This window comes from Bos mutus, chromosome 20, assembly GCF_027580195.1.
Source record: "Bos mutus isolate GX-2022 chromosome 20, NWIPB_WYAK_1.1, whole genome shotgun sequence".
Lineage (NCBI taxonomy): Eukaryota > Metazoa > Chordata > Mammalia > Artiodactyla > Bovidae > Bos > Bos mutus.
In genome coordinates this window covers 64,997,783-65,008,858 of record NC_091636.1, presented here as the reverse complement: position 1 = coordinate 65,008,858, position 11,076 = coordinate 64,997,783, and positions in this window count along the sequence as shown.

Below are 11,076 nucleotides of genomic sequence, written 5' to 3'. Positions count from 1 at the left end.
CAAATGGTGACTGCAGCCATGAAATTAAAAGACGCTTACTCTTTGGAAGGAAAGTTATGACAAACCTAGATAGCATATTCAAAAGCAGAGACATTACTTTGCCAACAAAGGTCCGTCTAGTCAAAGCTCGGAGAAGGCAATGGCACTCCACTCCAGTACTCCTGCCTGGAAAATCCCATGGATGGAGGAGCCTGGAAGGCTGCAGTCCATGGGGTCGCTGAGGATCGGTCATGACTGAGTGACTTCACTTTCACTTTTCCCTTTCGTGCATTGGAGAAGGAAATGGCAACCCACTCCAGTCTTCTTGCGTGGAGAATCCCAGGGATGGGGGAGCCTGGTGGGCTGCCGTCTATGGGGTGGCACAGAGTCGGACACGACTGAAGTGACTTAGCAGCAGCAGCAGCAGTCAAGGCTATGGTTTTTCCTGTGGTCATGTATGGATGTGAGAGTTGGACTGTGAAGAAGACTGAGCACCGAAGAATTGATGCTTTTAAACTGTGGTGTTGGAGAAGACTCTTGAGAGTCCCTTGGACTGCAAGGAGATCCAACCAGTCCATTCTGAAAGAGATCAGCCCTGGGATTTCTTTGGAAGGAATGATGCTAAGGCTGAAACTCCAGTACTTTGGTGACCTCATGCAAAGAGTTGACTCATTGGAAAAGACTCTGATGCTGGGAGGGACTGGGGGCAGGAGGTGAAGGGGACGACAGAGGATGAGATGGCTGGATGGCATCACTGACTCGGTGGACATGAGTCTGAGTGAACTCTGGGAGTTGGTGATAGACAGGGAGGCCTGGCGTGCTGTGATTCATGGGTTCGAAAAGAGTCAGACATGACTGAGCGACTTAATTGAACTGAACTGAACTGAACTGAAGAGACTTAGCAGTAGCAGTATTCTTTAGCTTTTATGTATAGGTCTTGACTATTTTTGTTAATTTTGTTCTTAAGTATGTCATGAATTTTTTTTCTGCCATCGTAAATGGTATGGCTTTAACTTCCTTTTCCACTTATTAGATGCCTACATAAAGAAATACAGTAAAAAACCTTCAGCATTTGAATCATAGGTTACAATTCATTGTCAATAAAGCCAATGTCCTTGCCATATCCTGTTCTGGTTTGGATGCTGGCTCTGTCTTCTCAAACTATGTTTTATGCCTTTTGGCATGCCTTGCCATCTTTTGTGTCAGGGCAGATATGATCTACTGGGCATAAATAGGTCTTAGTAAGGTAGTGGTAAGGTATGGGGAATGAGAACTATTCTATAGTCCTATTATATTATTAGTTCTCAGATTTTCAGGGAACCTGTGCCTAGCACTCTGAACTTTAGACATGCTTCTCGATTCTGTTTTTTTTTTTTTTTTTTTTTCGTCTGTAGATAGTACACAACAGCTAGATGGGGCTGTTGTTGTTCAGTTGCTAAGTCGTGTTGAACATTATGAGTTCATGGACTGCGGCACACCCTGCTTCCCTGTCGTTCACTGTCTCCTGGAGCTTGCTCAAACTCATGTCCATTGAGTCGGTGATGCCATCCAACCATCTCATCCTCTGTCGCCCCCTTCTCCTCCTGCCCTCAGTCTTTCCCAGCATCAGGGTCTTTCTCCAAAGGGTCTGGAGTTGAGTATTCTCCTTAACCCAGGTTGATTATGTTCTGATAAAGCTCCAATAGATTCGGCTCTGGAAAATTGTTTCTCTTGTGGGCAGGCCTTGTTAATAGAACAGAATGCTCTGGTCTAATTTAAAACTGTTTCCTTTTTCCCTCCCCTACCAGAAGCACAGGGGACTTTTCTCTAATCTTCACCGTGAGAATCTGCTTAAACTCCTGCAGGTTTCTTCAATGTGTGTTCCAGGTTTCTGCTCATGGATGTCTGTGATTCTCTCTCTCTCTGTGTGTCTCTCAGTTTTGGGTGCAGTGGTTTGTCCTGAGACCTTACTTCTCTGATAGAGCTAAGATTTGTTGATTTTTCAGTTTGTTTGACTTGTCCCTCGTGAGCATGGAGTGATGGCTTCCAAGCTACTGACAAGCCAGACTGGATTTCATTGACTTTTCTTTACTATTTCCATTCTGGTTTTGTTGTCTCTGCTTTCAAATTTATTATTTCCTTCCTTTTACTTACTTAGCATTTAAATTGTTCTTCTTTCACTAGATTCTCATGGTGGAAGCTTTGGTCATTGACTTGAACCTTTTGTTTGTATTAATGCTGCTGCTGCTGCTGCTGCTGCTGCTGAGTCGCTTCAGTCGTTTCCGACTCTGTGTGACCCCAGAGACGGCAGCCCACCAGGCTCCCCCGTCCCTGGGATTCTCCAGGCAAGAACACTGGAGTGGGTTGCCATTTCCTTGTCCAATGCATGAAAGGAAAAAGTGAAAGTGAAGTCGCTCAGATGTGCCAGACTCTTAGCGACCCCATGGATTGCAGCCCACCAGGCTCCTCCGTCCATGGGATTTTCCAGGCAAGAGTACTGGAGTGGGGTGCCATTGCCTTCTCCGTTGTTTGTACTAATAAAAGCATGCAAACCTATGCATTTCTTGTATTAAGAACTGCTTTAGCTACATCTGATATATTTCATAGAAGTGTGAAAGTGAAAGTGTTACTCCCTCAGTCATGTCTGACTCTTTGCAACCCCATCGTCCTAGCCTGCCAGACTCCTCTGTCCAAGGAGTTCTCCAGGAAAAAATACTGGAGTGGGTTTCCCTTCCCTTCTCTAGGGCATCTTCCTGACCCAGGGATCAAACCTGAATTGTCTGAATTGCAGGCAGATACTTTATTGTCTGAGGCAAACATGCACTTTTAAATTTATCTTTAATAAACAGTTTTTAATGTTTCTTGTGATTTCTTCTTTTACCCACGTATTATTTGGAATTTTGCTGTTTAATTTCCAAATATTTGGGATGAGTTTTCAAACAGTTTTATCGATTTCTAATATATTTCACTTTTGGTCAGAGATCATGCACTATATAATTTCAATCCTTTACATTTCTTGAAAAGTGTGTTATGGTCACATATGTATTTTTATCTTGATGAATGTTAATTGTTCAGCGGAAAAGAATGTATACATTGCTCTTTTGGGGCAAAATGCTTCATAGTATAAATAAGGCCAAGTTGGTTGATAGTGTTATTCTATTATTCAATCGTTTTCTATCTTTATGGATTTTTTTCTTTTTTGGTCTAATGTGCCATGGCAGTTGAGATATGACTGGTATAATCTACCACTATGATTGTAGATTTGTTTTTTACCCCTTTATTTGTGTAGTTTTTCGTTCATGTATGTGGAAGCTCTGTAGTAGTTATGTTCACATATAGAAATTTTAAGTCTTGGTTTATTCACTCACCATTATGTAATGCTCTTCTTTTTTTTTCCATTAAGTTGTCTTGAAAACAACCTAATCCATTCTCCTTTGAAATAATTTATTTTTCATTGGAAGATAATTGCTTCACAATATTGGGTTGGTTTCTGCCATACATCAACACGAATCAGCCAGACATATACATATGTCCCCTCCTCTTAAACCTCCCCACTGTCTCCCACCCCATCCCACCCCTTTAGGTTATCACAGAGCACCAAGTTTGAGCTCCCTGCATCATGCAGCAAATTCCCAATGGCTGTGTGTTTTACATATGGTGATGCGTGTGTTTCTGTGCTACACTCTCAATTTGTCCCACCCTCTCTTCCTTTACTGTGCCCCACAAGTCTGTTCACTGTGTCCAATCTTAATATATCTTTTGAAGATGGTTATAATTAGTATTCACCATAGTATATCTTTTTTTTTTTCTATACTTTCACTCTGTTTTTATATTTAATGTATACTACCCTGATGGCTCAGATGCTAAAGAATCTGCCTGAAATGTGGGAGACCTGGGTTCGATCCCTGGGTCGGGAAGATCCCTTGAAGAAGAGAATGGCTATCTACTCCATATTGCCTAGAGAATTCCAGATGAGCCTGGCAGGCCCCAGTCCATAAGGTCACAAAGAGTGGGACACAACCGAGTGACAGTCCATAAGGTCACAAAGCCCACTTAAAAAAAAAAATCCCATGTATGAAACAAGATGCCAGTCCAGGTTGGACACAACTGGATGCTTGACCAAGGGAGGAGGGAGGAGGGTTCAGGATTTCCTGTGGCGGATTCATTTTGACTTTGGCAAAACTAATACAATGTAAAGTTTATTTAAGTTTATGTAAGTTTATGTAAAGTTTAAAAAAAAAAAAAATTAAATATGACTTACTGTATCTGTTTTGAGTTAGACTGTCAAAATACTTTTATATATATTTTTAAAGAGCACTTAGACATTTAGATACTTTTAATTTAATGTAATTTCTGCTATTCAGGGGTTTGGTCTTCCCTCCTGCTATTGATTTACTATTTACCTCATTTATTTACTATTCAGTTCAGTTCAGTTCAGTCATTCAGTTGTGTCCGACTCTTTGAGACCCCATGAACTACAGCATGCCAGGCCTCCCTGTCCATCACCAACTCCAGGAATTTACCCAAACTCATGTCCACTGAGTTGGTGATGCCATCTAATCATCTCATCTTTTATCAGCCCCTTCTCCTCCTGCCTTCAATCTTTTCCAACATCAGGGTCTTTTCAAATGAGTCAGCTGTTCGCATTAGGTGGCCAAAATATTAGAGTTTCAGCTTCAACATCAGTCCTTCCAATGAACACCCAGGACTGATTTCCTTTAGGATGGACTGGTTGGATCTCCTTGCAGTCCAAGGGACTCTCAAGAGTCTTCTCCAACACCACAGCTCAAAAGCATCAATTCTTTGGCACTTAGCTTTCTTTATAATCCAACTCTCACATCCATATATGACTACTGGAAAAACCATAGCCTTGACTAGACAGACCTTTGTTGACAAAGTAATGTCTCTGTTTTTTAATATGCTGTCTAGGTTGGTCATAACTTTCATTCCAAGGATTAAGCGTCTTTTAATTTCATGGTTGCAATCACCATCTGCAGTGATTTTGGAACCCCCAAAAATAAAGTCAGCCACTGTTTCTACTGTTTCCCCACCTATTTGCCATGAAGTGATGGGACTGGATGCCATTATCTTAGTTTTCTGAATGTTGAGCTTTAAGCCAACTTTTTCACTCTCCTCTTTTACTTTCATCAAGAAGCTCTTTAGGTCTTCTTCACTTTCTGCCATAAGGGTGGTGTCATCTACATATCTGTTATATATCTATAAAAATGGGCTTCCCTGGTGGCTCAGATGGTAAACAGTCTGCCTGCAGTTCGGGAGACCTGGGTTCAATCCCTGGATCGGGAAGATCCTCTGGAGAAAGAAATGGCAACAGACTCCAGTACTCTTGTCTGGAAAATCCAATGAACAGAGAAGCCTGGTAGGCTACAGTCCATGGGTCGAAAGAGTCAGACACAACTGAGCAAATTCACTTTCTTTCTTTCTTTTCTATATATCTGTTAGCAAGTTGCTAATCAGATAAAGAATCACCTCAAAACTGAGAGAGGTGCACCAGGCCCCTCTCCCACAACATGCACTTTGAGATAGCATTGGCACAAGGTGACTTGTCCCCGTCCATGAAACAACTGACATGAATCTTAAAGACAGGAAAATTTCCAAGCAAATGTGTAGGTTCATTAACATAGCTTAAGAGAACATTTCCATGAGTAAGAAGTACTGGTTTGTTGAGCCATTGTCGGTTCAAGGTTCGAGTCTTAGGTGGAACTGATTTGAAGAAACGCAGATTCTGAGGCAAATACATAGTTTCCTTAACATAGCTTAAGAAAAACATTTCCGTAAGAAAAATGCATTGGTTAGCTCAAGGTTTGAGAAAAGTTAAGTTCAGGTGGAACCAGGTGTCGTCATGACCACACAGAGTTTAGAAGAAGCCTCCTTTAATTTTGTTTAGAGAAGGGAAATCAAAGTCTGCCACCTGCCGTTTATTTCCTCCTGCCAGGTGGGGACCCCTAGCCTTCCTACCTGTTCCCCTCTCAATACAAAACAGATGTGAGAATCTAGGCATCTTCTCTTAACTCAAACATTAGAGATGTTTGCAAAAGTATAAAACAGTCCCAATTTTCTTTTTAATGTTTTTTTTTTTTTATAGTTAAGGCAACGGCACCCCACTCCAGTACTTTTGCCTAGAAAATCCCATGGATAGAGGAGCCTGGTAGGCTGCAGTCCATGGAGTCGCTAAGAGTCGGACACAACTGAGTGACTTCACTTTCACTTTTCACTTTCATGCATTGGAGAAGGAAATGGCAACCCACTCCAGTGTTCTTGCCTGGAGAATCCCAGGGATGGGAGAGCCTGGTGGGCTGCCGTCTCTGGGGTCGCACAGAGTCGGACACGACTGAAGCGACTTAGCAGTAGCATATCTTTCAAAAGATCTTATTTTTATTAACATGTATGGGATTATTGTTATTTCCAAGTTTATTATATATTGTCTATGTAATATAATATGATGTATGATTCTCTTTTTGTTTCTAGTATGTTAAATATATTTCTAAGTATGTCAAATAATATGTTTACATAAACAAAAGCTATTTAGTATCCTCATTTTTTTTAGTCTAAAGGGTCTTCAGAATAAACCGTTTAAGAATTAAGTCTTTAAACCTTAAAATAATTTTTTAAAACTTAATTTAATAACATGACTATTATTTCTGCTGTTTTACCTTCCTTCATGAAAATATAAGTTTTTATTGTTGTTATTCTTCAGCCGCTAAGTCTTGTGTGACTCTTTGCGACTACATGGACTGCAGCAGACCAGGCTTCCCTGTCCTTTACTATCTCCTGGAGTTTGCTCAAACTCATGTCCATTGGGTGGGTGATGCCACCCAACCATCTCATTCTCTGTTGCCCCTTTCTCCTCCTGCCCACAATCTTTCTCAAGTTTCTATGAAGTGTCATTTTCCTTCAACTGAAAGAGATTTCTTTAAATTTTTTTTCATACAGTTACTGCAATAGATGGACTTTACTTGTGTTTGCCTAAGAATATCTTTCTTTTGCTTTGGTGCTAAAAAAAAGAAAACTGAATATAGAATTTGAGGTTGATAATTGTTCTTTTAGAGAAATTGTTGGTGAACATGGTTATGCCTTGCCATTTTTATTCAGAGAGACTAGTTGCCCCAACTTTCCGGGGATGGATGTTGAGAAGGTCAAAGTCAGCAACGTGTTAAGAAAATAAAGCAGTTGGCATGAGGAATGAGAAAGAGCATTGCATCCATCTTTAATTTAAGGTGATAAACTTGCCCTTTTTACCAATTCATGTTCCATCTGCAGAAACCGAATATTTCAAGTTCAGTTCTCCTATAAAGTTTATATTTTTGCCCTGACCTCAAATGTTTAAAGTCTTTGTTCTCAGGAAAACTAGGCCCTCAACACCTGACTAATAGAATTTTTAGTTAAATTTTAAATCCTAACTTGTGTTAATGGTATTGTACATTTTTGAGAAAAGATATAAAGAAGCAATTGGGTGACCTTTTATAATTTTTCCCCTGATCTTTATGTTGCTAACAGTGATATCCATAAGCCTTACCAGAACGTTACAATTCTTTATAGAATGTCATAGAGTGATGATGTATTTTACTTGGTGTTAGAACACCAAGTGTTTTATTACAAATTTTAAAGGGGACCAGACTTTTCACATCTGAAACTGACAACCTTACACCTGTTTCAGCAACAAATGCATAGACCAGAACTTACACAAAGAAAAAACACAAATCCAATTATTGCAGAGAACACATGGGACTCTTCAATGCCATCCAACATCAAACAAAATTGTGACATATGTTTGGAAAATGTGTCTATTAAATGTAAAGAGGTGTGTTTCCCAGAATGTGTGCTCTGATCAAGATTCTCTCCTTCAGAGGAAGCAGTGCCTAGAAGGAGATATGGAAAAACACTGTGAAGAGAAAAAGGTATTTCAATGAATTTCATCCCATTTCAGCTCTATGTTCCATGGCTTTGTCAGGCGAGTGTATACTCCTCGGTTCTGTCTCATCGCAACAAAGATTTGGAGTGACAGGCGTTAAAGCCCTCGGCATGTCACAGCTCTCGGGTCTTGGACAGACCGTGTTATAGCTCTTAGACAGTGTTACAGCTCTGTGTTGCAGCTCTATTTTATTTAGATAATAACAGGAAAATCCATCCTCGAGGCATGAGGGCATGTCAACCCAAAGACGCGAAGAGAAGAGGGCCCCAGTGCGCTGGAGAGAGAGAGAGCCCAGCCTCTTGGCTCCTCTTTTTATATGTTCCCTCCCCCACCCCCCACCCCCGGGCCTGCCTTATGTAAATTGGGTTAGTCAGGAGTGTTGTTTGTTCTATCTGAGGTCCTCACTCTGGTCCTCGGACCTTCCTTTGTTCTATTTTTGAGGGCTTTTCTCTTCCTTATCTTTTAGCCACCGCCATTCTGGACTCCTTTTCCTTATTCTAACTACCTAACAGCTTGATGATAGCTGTCCTCCTGATACAGGTATTTGCAGGAGGGCTTAGTGTAAGCCAGTGCAGGCTTTACTCCCTTGCCCTCTGCTGTCTGTGCAGCTGTGATCTGCTAAGAGTATTTATAAATACACGAGCCCTGTAGGGCTTTCTCACCACCCAAACCCCTGCTCCTTCCCAAACACACTTGCCTGGACCCCAAAGCTTTCTCCCTGTCTTTGTTCAAATCCTACTCAGTTCTCAGGGTCCCACCTCATGACCTCATTGTCCATGAAACCTTCCCGTAGACTCAGGTAGAATCAGTACTCTTTGCTCTATGGTGAAATACAGTGTCACTTTTATGTCAATGTCACCTGGGTTGGTTGCTGGCTTGTCTGTGCTCCTCCTGAGCTGTGTGAAGAGACTGCTTTCAGACACCACTGGCACATGGTGTGGGGTGGGGAGGGGGATAGGCATTACTAGGGAGCACTTAGGGGCCAAAAAATAGCAGAACACATGAATACCTTTCTTTGTTGGGCCCATATGGCAAAAATACCATAGACTCAGTTCAGTTCAGACTCAGTTGTGTCTGATTTTGCGACCTCATGGACTGCAGCATGCCAGGCCTCCCTGTCCATCACCAACTCCTGGAGTTTACTCAGACTCATGTCCATTGAGTCGGTGATGCCATCTAACCATCTCATTCTCTGTTGTCCCCTTCTCCTCCTGCTTTCAATCTTTCCCAGCACCAGGGTCTTCTCAAATGAGTCAGCTCTTCGCATCAGGTGGCCAAAGTATTGGAGTTTCAGCTTCAACATCAGTCCCTCCAATGAACACTCAGGACTGATCTCCTTTGGGATGGACTGGCTAAATCTTCTTGCAGTCCAAGGGACTCTCAAGAGTCTTCTCCAACACCACAGTTCAAAAGCATCAATTCTTCAATGCTCAACTTTCTTTATGGTCCAACTCTCGCATCCATACATGCCTACTGGAAAAATCATAGCCTTGATTAGACAGACCTTTGTTGGCAAAGTAATGTCTCTGCTTTTTAATATGCTGTCTAGGTTGGTCATAACTTTCCTTCCAGGGAGTAACCATAGACTAGATGGCTTATAAACCACAGACATTTACTTTTCATAGTTCTGAAGGCTGGAAGCCCAAGATCAAGGTGCTGGTAGATTCAGCATCTGATGAGAGTCTAGTTTGTAGATGACTGACAACTTGGTGTGTCCACATACGGCAAAAAGGGCAAGGGATCTCTCTGGGCTCTCTTTTATCAGGCACTAATCCTATTCCTAAGCACCCCATCTTCATGAACTAATCAATTCTCAGAGGTACCAACTCCAAGCATCATCCAGTCAGGGGGTAGTGTTTCCACATATGAATTATGGGGACACAAACAGTCTGTAGGAACCCCTAAACTCTTATTATTTAGCATCTCAATCTCTACTCTCTGCAGCAAATCTTCCAGTGTGCAGTGTCCCAGTTCCTCTGACGCTGTGCATATTTATGGGGTCAGGCAACAGGGAACACCTGTATGACTATGGCCAATGGATGCTCCCTGGTTTGACAGGTGGTCTTGTTGGGAAAGTTGAGCAGTGGCTGGTGTCAGCCTGTTCTTCTGAGCTGCTGCTGCCCCTCTGCTATGTCATCAAAAGAGTGGAGGGAGTTGCTTTTGGGTTTTTGAGTTTTTTCTCTCAGCAGGAAGTTGTAAGAAAGAGGCATGTCTTGTTGACTTTTCTATCCTAAGTCCTAGCACAAGGATGGCTGCATGAACATCAGATCCCAAATATTATTAACACATGGCTGGTTTGGACAGAAGAGCTGAGTACTCAAATCAAAGCATTCCTGGAAGTCTGTAACTACTGTGTGGCACACAGCCTTCATCAGAATAGTGCATGGAAATCCCTCTGGGGCTTGCTCCCCGATATGGGGGGCTTCCCTGGTGACTCAGATGATAAAGAATCTGCTTGCAATGCAGGAGGCTCAGGTTTGATCCCTGGGTCAGAAAGATTCCCTGGAGAAGGGAATGGCAACCCACTCCAGTATTCTTGCCTGGAGAATTCCCTGAACAGAGGAGCCTGGTGGGTTACAATCCATGGGGTCACAAAGAGTCAGACATGACTCAGTGACTAACACACAGAATACAGATATCAGTGATGGAACAACAACCCAACAGGTATATCCCAGTCTACCACTAAAGGGTTGAGATGCCACCACCAGCCCTCCTCAAGGCAAGAAATAGTCTTTGTGATTCAGCCTTCAGGGTCCTACTGCTGCTGCTGCTGCTACTGCTGGGCCACTTCAGTCATGTCCACCTCTGTGCGACCCCATAGACCGCAGCCCACCAGGCTCCCCAGTCCCTGGGAGTCTCCAGGCAAGAACACTGGAGTGGGTTGCCATTTCCTTCTCCAATGCATGAAAGTGAAAAGTGAAAGTGAAGTAGCTCAGTCGTGTCCGACTCTTAGCGACCCCATGGACTGCAGCCTACCAGGCTCCTCCGCTCATGGGATTTTCCAGGCAAGAGTACTGGAGTGAGGTGCCATTGCCTTCTCTGTCAGGGTCCTACTAACATCTCCTAATTGTGCTCACCTGACTTTCCTGGTTGTCCACTCTCACTTCACACTCCATGTCCTTAGAGACTTATTTTTGTTGTTCCCGAGTGCTTTCTGAAGAATATCAAACAAGATTTTCCCCTGTTTC